General features: G+C 44.3%; 1 pseudogene; it reads right to left on the minus strand.

Moving 5' to 3' along the window:
- Positions 1-344: 344 nt before the first annotated feature.
- On the minus strand, positions 345-1,963 carry LOC101565163 (annotated as a pseudogene).
- Positions 1,964-9,461: the final 7,498 nt, after the last annotated feature.

Consider the following 9,461-nt stretch of genomic DNA (forward strand, 5'->3'; position numbering starts at 1 on the left):
ACAGTTTCTTTCCCTTGCTTTGTCACTGTTGTCCCTTTTTCCTAGATTTCCTAACTGTGGATCTTTGGGATGGTGCTGACATTTTAAAAACTAAGTTCTATGTCGGGGTCAGCCTTACCAGCCTTATCTGTCTGGTAAAGATACCACTTTATCCATTTTGTCAGGGCCAGGAGCCTCTTTTTCAAGGTTGGATTTTTTGGTTTGGTAGACCAGATAGCTTCCCAAAGGCTCTATGATTTAAAAAGTCTTGGGAAAGTTCTCTACACAAAATATACTCCCCAGATGCTGGAGGGGCCATCTAATGGCCATCTGTTTACATCAATTCTATGTGCTCTTTTTTTTTTCTTTTAAAACCAAAGCATTTATTTTGAGTGATTGCTGCAATTCTCAAGATGAACTAGACGCTGCAACTGCTGCTCTCTTGGGTTTAGGTGTCGTTCCTTCGCGGAAGCCATGCCTGAATCTGCGATACACAACTTTTAGGTGCCTCATTCGACCAGTTCCAATGGTATTTCGCCTTTTAGCCTTTGCACTCCAGTTATACTTTCTTTTGCGCTTGGCGGGATAGCCACATTTGCCACAAGTCGACTTCTGAAGATGGTAGGCCTTAGAGCCACAGCGGCGGCACAACGTATGCGTCTTATTACGACGCTTTCCAAAGGATGACGTTCCTTCGTCATCTCGCTTGTGCCGCCGAGACCAAAGAGACCGGAAGACAAGGCCTCTATGTGCTCTTGAGTTCCTAAAAACAGCAGACTTATTGTTTTTTGGCCTTTTGATGAAAATCAAATGTAGAAACAGCAGACTTAATTCCTATGAAGGTATGTACTGTGATATCACCAATACTGACTTATTAGGTTAGCCAATGCTAAATAGAAGAAGCAATGGATACAGCTTATGGTTTAGGGAGTGGATGCTTTTTGATATACTTTCAAGGGAAAAACCACATCCTTGGCAAATGTTTTAGAACCTTCACCAGTAAAGACAGTTCAACGCCTAGACTTCATAATATATAATATCAAATCACAATAAGGAAACTGACGGAATCCTAAAAAAGATCAGTAGACAGCAGCTGAACAATGGAATTTGCCTTTACTTTGTGCTGCCAAGCACACAGATTCAAGCCTATCTTGCCTCATAGGTCAGGTGAGCCCTTCAGTCCACTCTAAGAGTTGGTTGGAGGATCTTGCAGGACTTGACCTAGAATTCATCACTTTTGGAAGAAGGAAATGTGAAAGAGCAGACCTACTTGGTAAAGAAAGGCTTCACCTACGTAAGTGGCCAAGGGGATTTTTGAGGGCAGTCAGGGCTCACTCAGTAGAGCCGAGCTAAACATGGTGTCTGGACCATAATGGAAGAATAATCAGTGTCGGTTGAAAAAATGAAGGGCTTTCATACTGACTGTTAGTTGAACAAGTTGAATTTTGTTTGTTCCTGAAGTTAATCCTTCTTTCAAGCAAACAACTGTTACTGACATCTCAACATAAAAACATTCCGATGTAGTTTGAACTTTTAGACAACTGATTGGAGACTACGCATTTGTGTGCTAAAAGTGCTGTGTTACCCTGATTCTTTCCCTCTGAGTTCATTCTTTTTCATGTAGGAACTATCTGCTTCCTGGAGAGTCTCATCCTAGTATTTTCCAGCCCAGGGCAAGAGTACCACATTAGGTATCTAAATAGATCAAGCTATAAGTCAAGCAAATAAAGGATTCAGTGCAACATATTAAGCTTCCCACTTTAATAATCCTTTGTAGCTACTTGAAAAGCCTCACTCAAAATTGTAATTCTTGGGCTCTGAGTTTTGTGCTAAAAGAAAGAGCATGGGGAAAACTGCCTTGGACATAGCTCACATCTGAAAGGGCTTTATGTGTGAAAAGAAAGATACCCACATGGCACGATCAAATTCGAACCACTCCTCCCTCGCCTTAGGAACAGACCTGCTCGGGGCCCAGACTGCTCATGTTGGCAGGGCTACCTCATGTTGTTGCCTTTGCAAGGATGGACCCAGGCAGCAAGTGGTTGAAGTAGACTGCTATCATTTGGGCAGGCCATTCTTGCATCCTCAACACCCCGAGTGGTCTGGATCAGCAGTGCCTAGCCTGTCTGGCCCCAGGGACCACTATTTTGGATGACAGTCTTTCCACGGACAGGATGGGGCTTGGTTTCAGGATGATTCAAGTGCACCAAATTTATTGTGTGCTTTATTTCTATGGTTGTTACATTAGATTCTCATAAGCACCACCCAGGCATGCAGGTATGCAGCTCACAGTAGGTCACACTCCTGTCAGACTCCAGTGCCACAGCTGGTCTGAGAGGAGGCTGAGCTTATGCACAGTGAAGCTTTACTTGTGGGCCTGTGGTTTTCCTCCTACTCTGTGATTTCTTTCCCTTTCACTGTTGGGAACCCCTCATCTGGATCACTGCTTTTGGATCCTAAATGCATTTAGAATTTATCAGGTAGTCTTATTAAAATGCTGGAGATCTGGAGCAGGGCTGAGAGCTCGCACTTCCAGCTAGCTCCCAGGTAATACTCAGGCAGCTCACTGTGGACCATGCTTTGGTGCAGAGCATTCTGAAACACGTCCCAGGGCTCTGGGCGGGTGTGGCCTCTCACCTCCCGGACTTCTTACTCTCCAGGGATCAGCAAGGAGCAAGGAGACACAGGAGCGGTCCTCCAAGTGGTGGACCCCCAGTCTCCCTGACAGCAGGCACCTCTTGCACCATCCCAGGGCAGTTCTGACCCCTTCTTCACTGAGCTCCCAATGCATCCGCGTGCTCCATTCCCACACTGCTAGGCCCTGCTTCTTCCCCAAGGCCCCGCCAACATCCCAGCCTTTGATCTCCCACTCACTCTCCCCAAATCAAGTTTGTCTTGGCTCGTTTCTCGGCTGCCTTCCCACTCCTTCCCCCGCTTTTCTCTTACGCCACAAAACAAATGTAAAATCACATATCAAAAATATTAAAAATCAATGCTGATGAAATCGTGGTTTTGTTTTCTTGGAATGGAAGCAGGCAGCAACAACAATAGTAGACACAGCCTCTTCAGGGAGGAGCTATAGTTTGTGTACAGAACCCTAGCTGCTCACCCATGACCTGAAATTAAGATTTTCCTAACAGGAATGTTTGCTGGATTAAAGGAAACTGGGTTTTTCCTCCATATTATAATTTGGCAGGTATCTGAATCAGGCTGCTAAAAATTATTCGATGACAAACGGCAGCTCCACTTCTGCTGCCCGTAACTGCAATGAAGCTTAATCCCCTATCTTGGGTCCAAGTATTTGCACTGGTTTGGGGTTCTTCTTTCCAAGGCAGTTTTTCACTGTTTGCCTGAGTTATTTGAGCAGGTGCTTTGCACACCTTATGCTAATGTGAGGCTTTTGTCTGTCTCCAGACAGAGCCAGAGCTGCTGCAGAGAGAAATGTTCCTTGCTAGGTACTCACACCTGTTTTGGTGTTGAACTGAAACCTTGAGGCTGAAAGGCCTTTCTCGTTAGAGGACCAAGACTAGCACCCAAGAGATGCAGCCTCTTCTGCTGCTTTATCTGGACACAAGACAAGTATCCCAGAGGTCTGTGATGTGGGTCCAGGCTGAGTGGCCTCACTGGTCCCTTCCCAGAACCATCGCACACCGGGGAGCCCTGCTGGGAAGGTTTAGGGGGCCTCCCGCTGAGTCTGGCTAGTAGGCTGGGCGCCTGAGATCTCTGAGGGAATTAACAGACCTCGGCCGCTGGCCTGACCCCGCCTCTCTGCTCTTCTGTCCGAGACCCTTCCTGCAGGAGCGAAGGGCCGCGGGGCGGCGGGGCGGGGCGCGCTCGGGTTGCTCCTGGCCAGCGATCACAGGCGGGCCCCTGGGCCGCCTGCTCCTGGCGCGCCTTCACTAGCAGGCTCCGCGCCCCGCAGGCAGGGAGGGCCAGGGCCTGGCCGGGCCCAGGCAACGGCGAGCGCGGGCTCGTTCCACAGGGCACTTGCGCTGCAAGAGCGCTTTTTAGATTCTCTCGCCACGTTGTCTTGGGCCCAGGTCATTGCGAGGGAATCCCCACAGGTCCCGGTCACATGGTGGCCACCTGACTATGACTCCTACCCAGGGGCAGCAGAAGATGGGCTTTTCTAGAACTTTTTTCAAAGCATCTGCACCCCGTTATTTCGCTGGTCTCCTGGAGAGGACGAGTGAGGCCTGTGTGGGCCAGGCAAGGCAGGCAAGAGCTTGGATAGTTCAAAGGGATCAGAAACTGACCACAGAAGTGTGCGGGGTGGTGCCCACTTGTGTCCCGACCGCAGCTCCCCATCTGCGCGCTGTAGGTGGGCTGCCTGGCTGTCTTCCTCAGTGTTGCCCACGGGCACTCAGGGCAGCTTTGTGGTGTGTGTGTGTGTGTGTGTGTGTGTGTGTGTGATCACAGGTAACATTGAAGGAGTCAGAGCTTCCAAAAAGTGGAGGTGCCCTGCACTCTCTGAGCTGTCCATTGCCTGCAGCTTACCCCGATGGGCCAGTTCCTTCCATGCCGCAGGGCCCAGAAGGCTGTGGACAAGGCCCAAATTAAATCTACTGAAATATCTAGGAAAAAGGCAGTGTTGGTTTTTACCTCTCTGCAGGGATGGAATCAACAACATACAATTCTGTTGTAAAGCATTCATGGATTCAAGGGGTGGCCTTTGCCTCGTTCACACAGCACAGGGTACAGTTGTCACTGCACGAGTAGAGTGCATTAGGGTTGCTTCTCAAGCCATCCATCTCTCCCTGTGGAGAGATGTGGGTGACAGTGCTTTCAGCTGGGTTGATAGAAGTCCATTGTTCACAGTCCCGGTCAGCTGCACACTAGAATAACGGACAGCGTCAAATAATAAAATCTCTAATTCCCAAGTGGTCCTGTGCCCACTGACTGAGGACCTCCGATGACTGGTAATTCTAATGGCAGCCCATGTGGACAACCACTGGACCTCAACCTTCCAAGAAGGCTGGAGACCTCAACCTTCTTGTCATCAAGATTGGTTCAAAGATGGGCCATAGTCTGAGACCCAAGCCAATCAACCAGTAGGTGGAAGCTTGGAGACTGGAAAGAAAGCACAGAAGTAGGAGAGGCACTGTGTGCTTCAAAAGCTAGAGACACCAGGAGCACCTGTGGCTGTGTTGAGGCTGAAGACTGGGTCTCAGAATACCTGTAAAAAAGGCTGGTAATGTAGCTCAGTACTCCCTGTGTTCAATCCAGCACTGCAAAAAGGTGGCTCTATTGCCGTCTACATTACAGCAAGTGAAATACAGATTTTAATTAATGTCTCTGCCATGGGGGGTCACTATATTGAGCATGCTGGTCTCTAAGTCCTAGTCTCAGTAATCCTTTCAACTCAGCCTCCGAAGTAGCCTGGAAGTACACTTCTCTACTCAGTTTTCTTGTTGTGGGGATGCAATTTGAAGGACAATTTTAATTTGGTTCACAGTTTCAAGGCTTCATCCAAGGAAGGCTGGTTCCAAGGCAGGAACAATATGGTGGAAGGGTATGGCAGAACAAAACAGCTAGGCTCCTGGAGACGAGCATGCAACACTGGGACTACAGCCCAGAGAGGAAAGAGCCAGGAACCAGGCAGTGTGCTCCAGGGCATGCTCTGTGACCCACCCAGACAAGCCCACAGCTATACTTTATGTACCCCCTAGGTACCTTTCAAGCCAATCAAGTTGCAATTGAACAGCTGTCACAGATTCTCCCTTAGAACCGCTGAGGGAGGGCAGGAAGCCCTCCCTATACCTTAAATTTGGAATTCTAGTTTCTAGGACTGTGGGGAAATAAAACTTTTGTTTTACACAATTAATGAAAACAGTAGTTTCTCTAGGCTCTCGCTGGCTATGATTGTCAGTCTTGCTCTAGCCGTTCTAGCGGGTGTGCAGCAACATCTCCTGCAGCTCTAATGTGCATTTCCCTGATGATTAGTGATGATGAACATCTCTGCATATGCTTATTTAGTGTGTAGGGTTTCCTTAGTGAAAGGTCTGCTCAAAGCTTTTGTTTAATTTTTACTGAGTTGTATTCTTATCACTATAATTTATGTGCCTTTAATATGCACTGTCATTGACAAGAACATTACTTTAATTTTATCGAGAATCATCTACCTCAAGAATAAAATAAAGCATCTCTCTGTGTATGCTTTTTATTCTAAAATATAGCCTCGTGAAGAGATGCTTGGTGAACTCTATCTTACATCTCTCCTTCACATATTAGCATGCGGAACAATGGGGCAGAGTCAGAGCTTTGTATCAGCTGCAACATCAAGTCTATTCATTTCTTTTGTTTTTGTTGGAGCCCAGAGAGTGTTGTAGCAAAGGGAAGAAGGCACAAATGGCATGTTTTGTAATATTTGGGTGCTCTTGCAACAGGCTGCTCCAAAAATCATTAATTATTTCATCTTGGAGAGCTCTCCCCTTCCAGTTTTTCAGGATCTGGAAGTATTTCATCTTCATTCCCAATTGTTCAACTTTCTGCATGTTCAGAGCTACAAGACTGGCTTTTTATTTTAAACCACTGTCTTTCCAATATTTCCATGTGGCATGTTGGGTAGAATAAATATTTTACTACATGCTGAACCTTGAATAACATCACAACAATATGCTGAGTTTATTAAACCCATAATGGGATGATTGTCTAACAATGAACTGACAATGGGGCTTGCATGTCAATGGACAGTGTATATTAACATAACACGTGACATGTGTGTAACTACCTGTTCTCTCCAGGTGTACTGAAGCATTTAAAGATAGTGTCATTCATAGGTGTTTTTGGGTGATCAGTGCAGCAGAGAAACAGGCAGAAGGATAAAAGAAAGGGGCCTTATTTTCTTTGAGGACACGGGAGAGAATGGGGGAAGGATGAGGAAGTTTTTCTCTCTCAACTAGACAAAGGGAGGCTGAGGCTTTTATGGCCTTTTGCCACGGGAGGGGCTTGAAGGGGATGCTTAGATATACCTGGGAAACTGACTGGGGCCTTCCCTGAGGTGGTGGGAAGGGTGAAGGAAATTATGTCCTGAGCTAAGTTGGAGAAGAAGCAGGGGTGGTCTTGGGAAGATGGGCTTTGTTTTAAGGACTTCAGCCATATTAGATGACCACCATGATGATTTTAGCAATTTATACTAGGGCCAGAACCTATCAGTCATCTTTTAATAATTATATTTAGAATGTAAGTGTATCCCATGATGACGTAACCATATGTACTGCAAACATGTACTAATGCAAATAAAAATTTTAAAAATAAAAGAAAAAAAAAAGAATGTGTGTAAAACAGATTGGTACTAAGTATATTCACTACAAATATTAATCTGTCTTACATATAAGGTTTAAAAATACATTTCTAAAGAAGATATATCTTTGCATGGTTTTTTTTGAGAATTGCTTTCAAAGGTTATGGAACAGTCTAGAAAACCCTGTACTGAGCAGATTCACATTCCTTAGGAATATTAAATAACCGCTATTCACACAAAACATTGAAAAGTCTCCAGACCACATGTTATGTAAGAGTAACTCAGTTTTTTTTTTTTTTTTTTGGCGGAACCGGGGATTGAACTCAGGCCCTTGTGCTTGCCAGGGAAGCGCTTATTCCACTGAGCCATCTCCCCAGCCCAGAGTAACTCAGTTTTACTTCTTGGTTTTACTATAATTTAAAACTCTATGCACATATGGTATGAAAGGAGGAACTAAGAGCAAAGGGGGAGAAATATAGAAGGAGAGATAGAAACAGATGAAAACAAAACAATGTTGCTTCATGATTCTGTTTCACTGTTTTTCTGGGTCTTCTCTCTCCCCTCCCCTCTCCTTCCTTCCCCTCCCTTCCCTTTCCCCTCCTTCCTCTCTCCTCTCCTCTTCTCACCCCCTTCCTTCCTCTCCTCTTCTTTCCCCCCTCCTTCCTCTCTTCTTCCCTCTTTCCCCCTTCTTTCCTCTTTTATTAGTCAGGATTCTAAAAAGGAATCAGTCTTGCATACTTATATCTGATAACCTGAGCACCTACTTTGAAGATTACAACATGTAACATAACAACCATTGTTAACTTCCTATCATCTTGTTTTGAAGTTCTGTTATTTTTATTGTTTTCTCTCTTTAAAAAATGATAAAATAAAAATAAATAAATAAAAAGTTTCCCCAAGCCCCAAATGCTGGGCCCCTAGTGTACACACACCTTTCCCTTGTTATTCAGTAAAACATTAACTAGGCATTGCTCTAAAGAGATTTTGCAGATGTAATTAAGGTGCCCAGTCAATTGACCTTTAGATGTGGCCATTAATGGTAGGCCTGACCTCTGGGTCAAGAAGTCAGAAACAGGGACACCAGAGAAATTTGAAGCCAGCTTAGAAAGGACTGCATGTGGTGAAAATGCAAATGTGTGACATGAAATGCAGGGGACTTCTGGGAGCTACGGGCAGCCTTGCTGACAGCAAGCAAGAAAACAGCAACCAAAGACCTCTAACAACAAGGAAGTGGATGCTGTGACAATCTGAAAAACATAGAAAAGGTTCTTCCCTAGAGCCTTCTGGAATCTTCTTCTCCCAACACAGAACCTTGCTCCAACCATGAGAAAAACATCGGGTAAACCAATATTGAAGAATACTATAGAAAATACCTTGTCAATATTTTCTCAAAGCTGTCAACGTCATCAAAAATAATCTAGGAAACAAAGGTGGATGAGAGGCAGGTATGGAAACATGACGACTAAATGCAGTGTATCGTAGTGTCCTGCGGAGGTTCTAGAACAAAAATGGGGAATTAAGAAGGAATTATTGGAAGCTAAGTGGAGTGTGCTCAATAACAGCATACAAATTGTACAAATGTTGGTCCGTTAACTGAAACAAGTGTACTTTGGTAAATTAAGATATCAACAATGAGGAAAACTGGGTTTTTGCAAAGTTTTGAAAAATATAAATTTAGATAATGGCTTCATTTTTTTTAAGTAACATGAAAATTGTATGTCTGTTTTATGTAGTGCTTGATTGAGGCAGCAAAAAATCATGGCTGCATTAAAAAAGCATTATTTGGTTTAATTTTAACACCAATTAATTATGAAATAAAAATTATTATTAAAAAGCTTCATCTTTTAAATAATACTATGACATTGATTACATTTATTTTATATAAATTAGCTAAACTTGCTAATGAATATTTATTCACTTTTACAATATTATAGTTTCTCACCTCATTTCTTTATCTTGCATTTTGGTTTCTTCCTGTAAAGTATTTTGTCTACCTTCCCTGTGGGGATACAGCAAGAAGACAGTCACTTGCAGAACAGGAAGAGGGTCTTCATCAGGAATAAACCAGCCAGCCTATCCATCTTAGACTTTGCAGCTGTGAGAAATAAATATTTGTGGTTTAACCCACCTGCTCTGTGGTACACTGTTTTCTTATAACAGCCCAAAAAGATTTATAGAAGCAGTAAATGTTTGGAGTTATTGTGCACAGAATTGAGGGATAAGAAGTTTTTTGCAGGGC

The sequence above is a fragment of the Octodon degus genome, unplaced genomic scaffold (genome assembly GCF_000260255.1).
Source record: "Octodon degus isolate 3935 unplaced genomic scaffold, OctDeg1.0 scaffold00013, whole genome shotgun sequence".
NCBI classification, from domain to species: Eukaryota; Metazoa; Chordata; class Mammalia; order Rodentia; family Octodontidae; genus Octodon; species Octodon degus.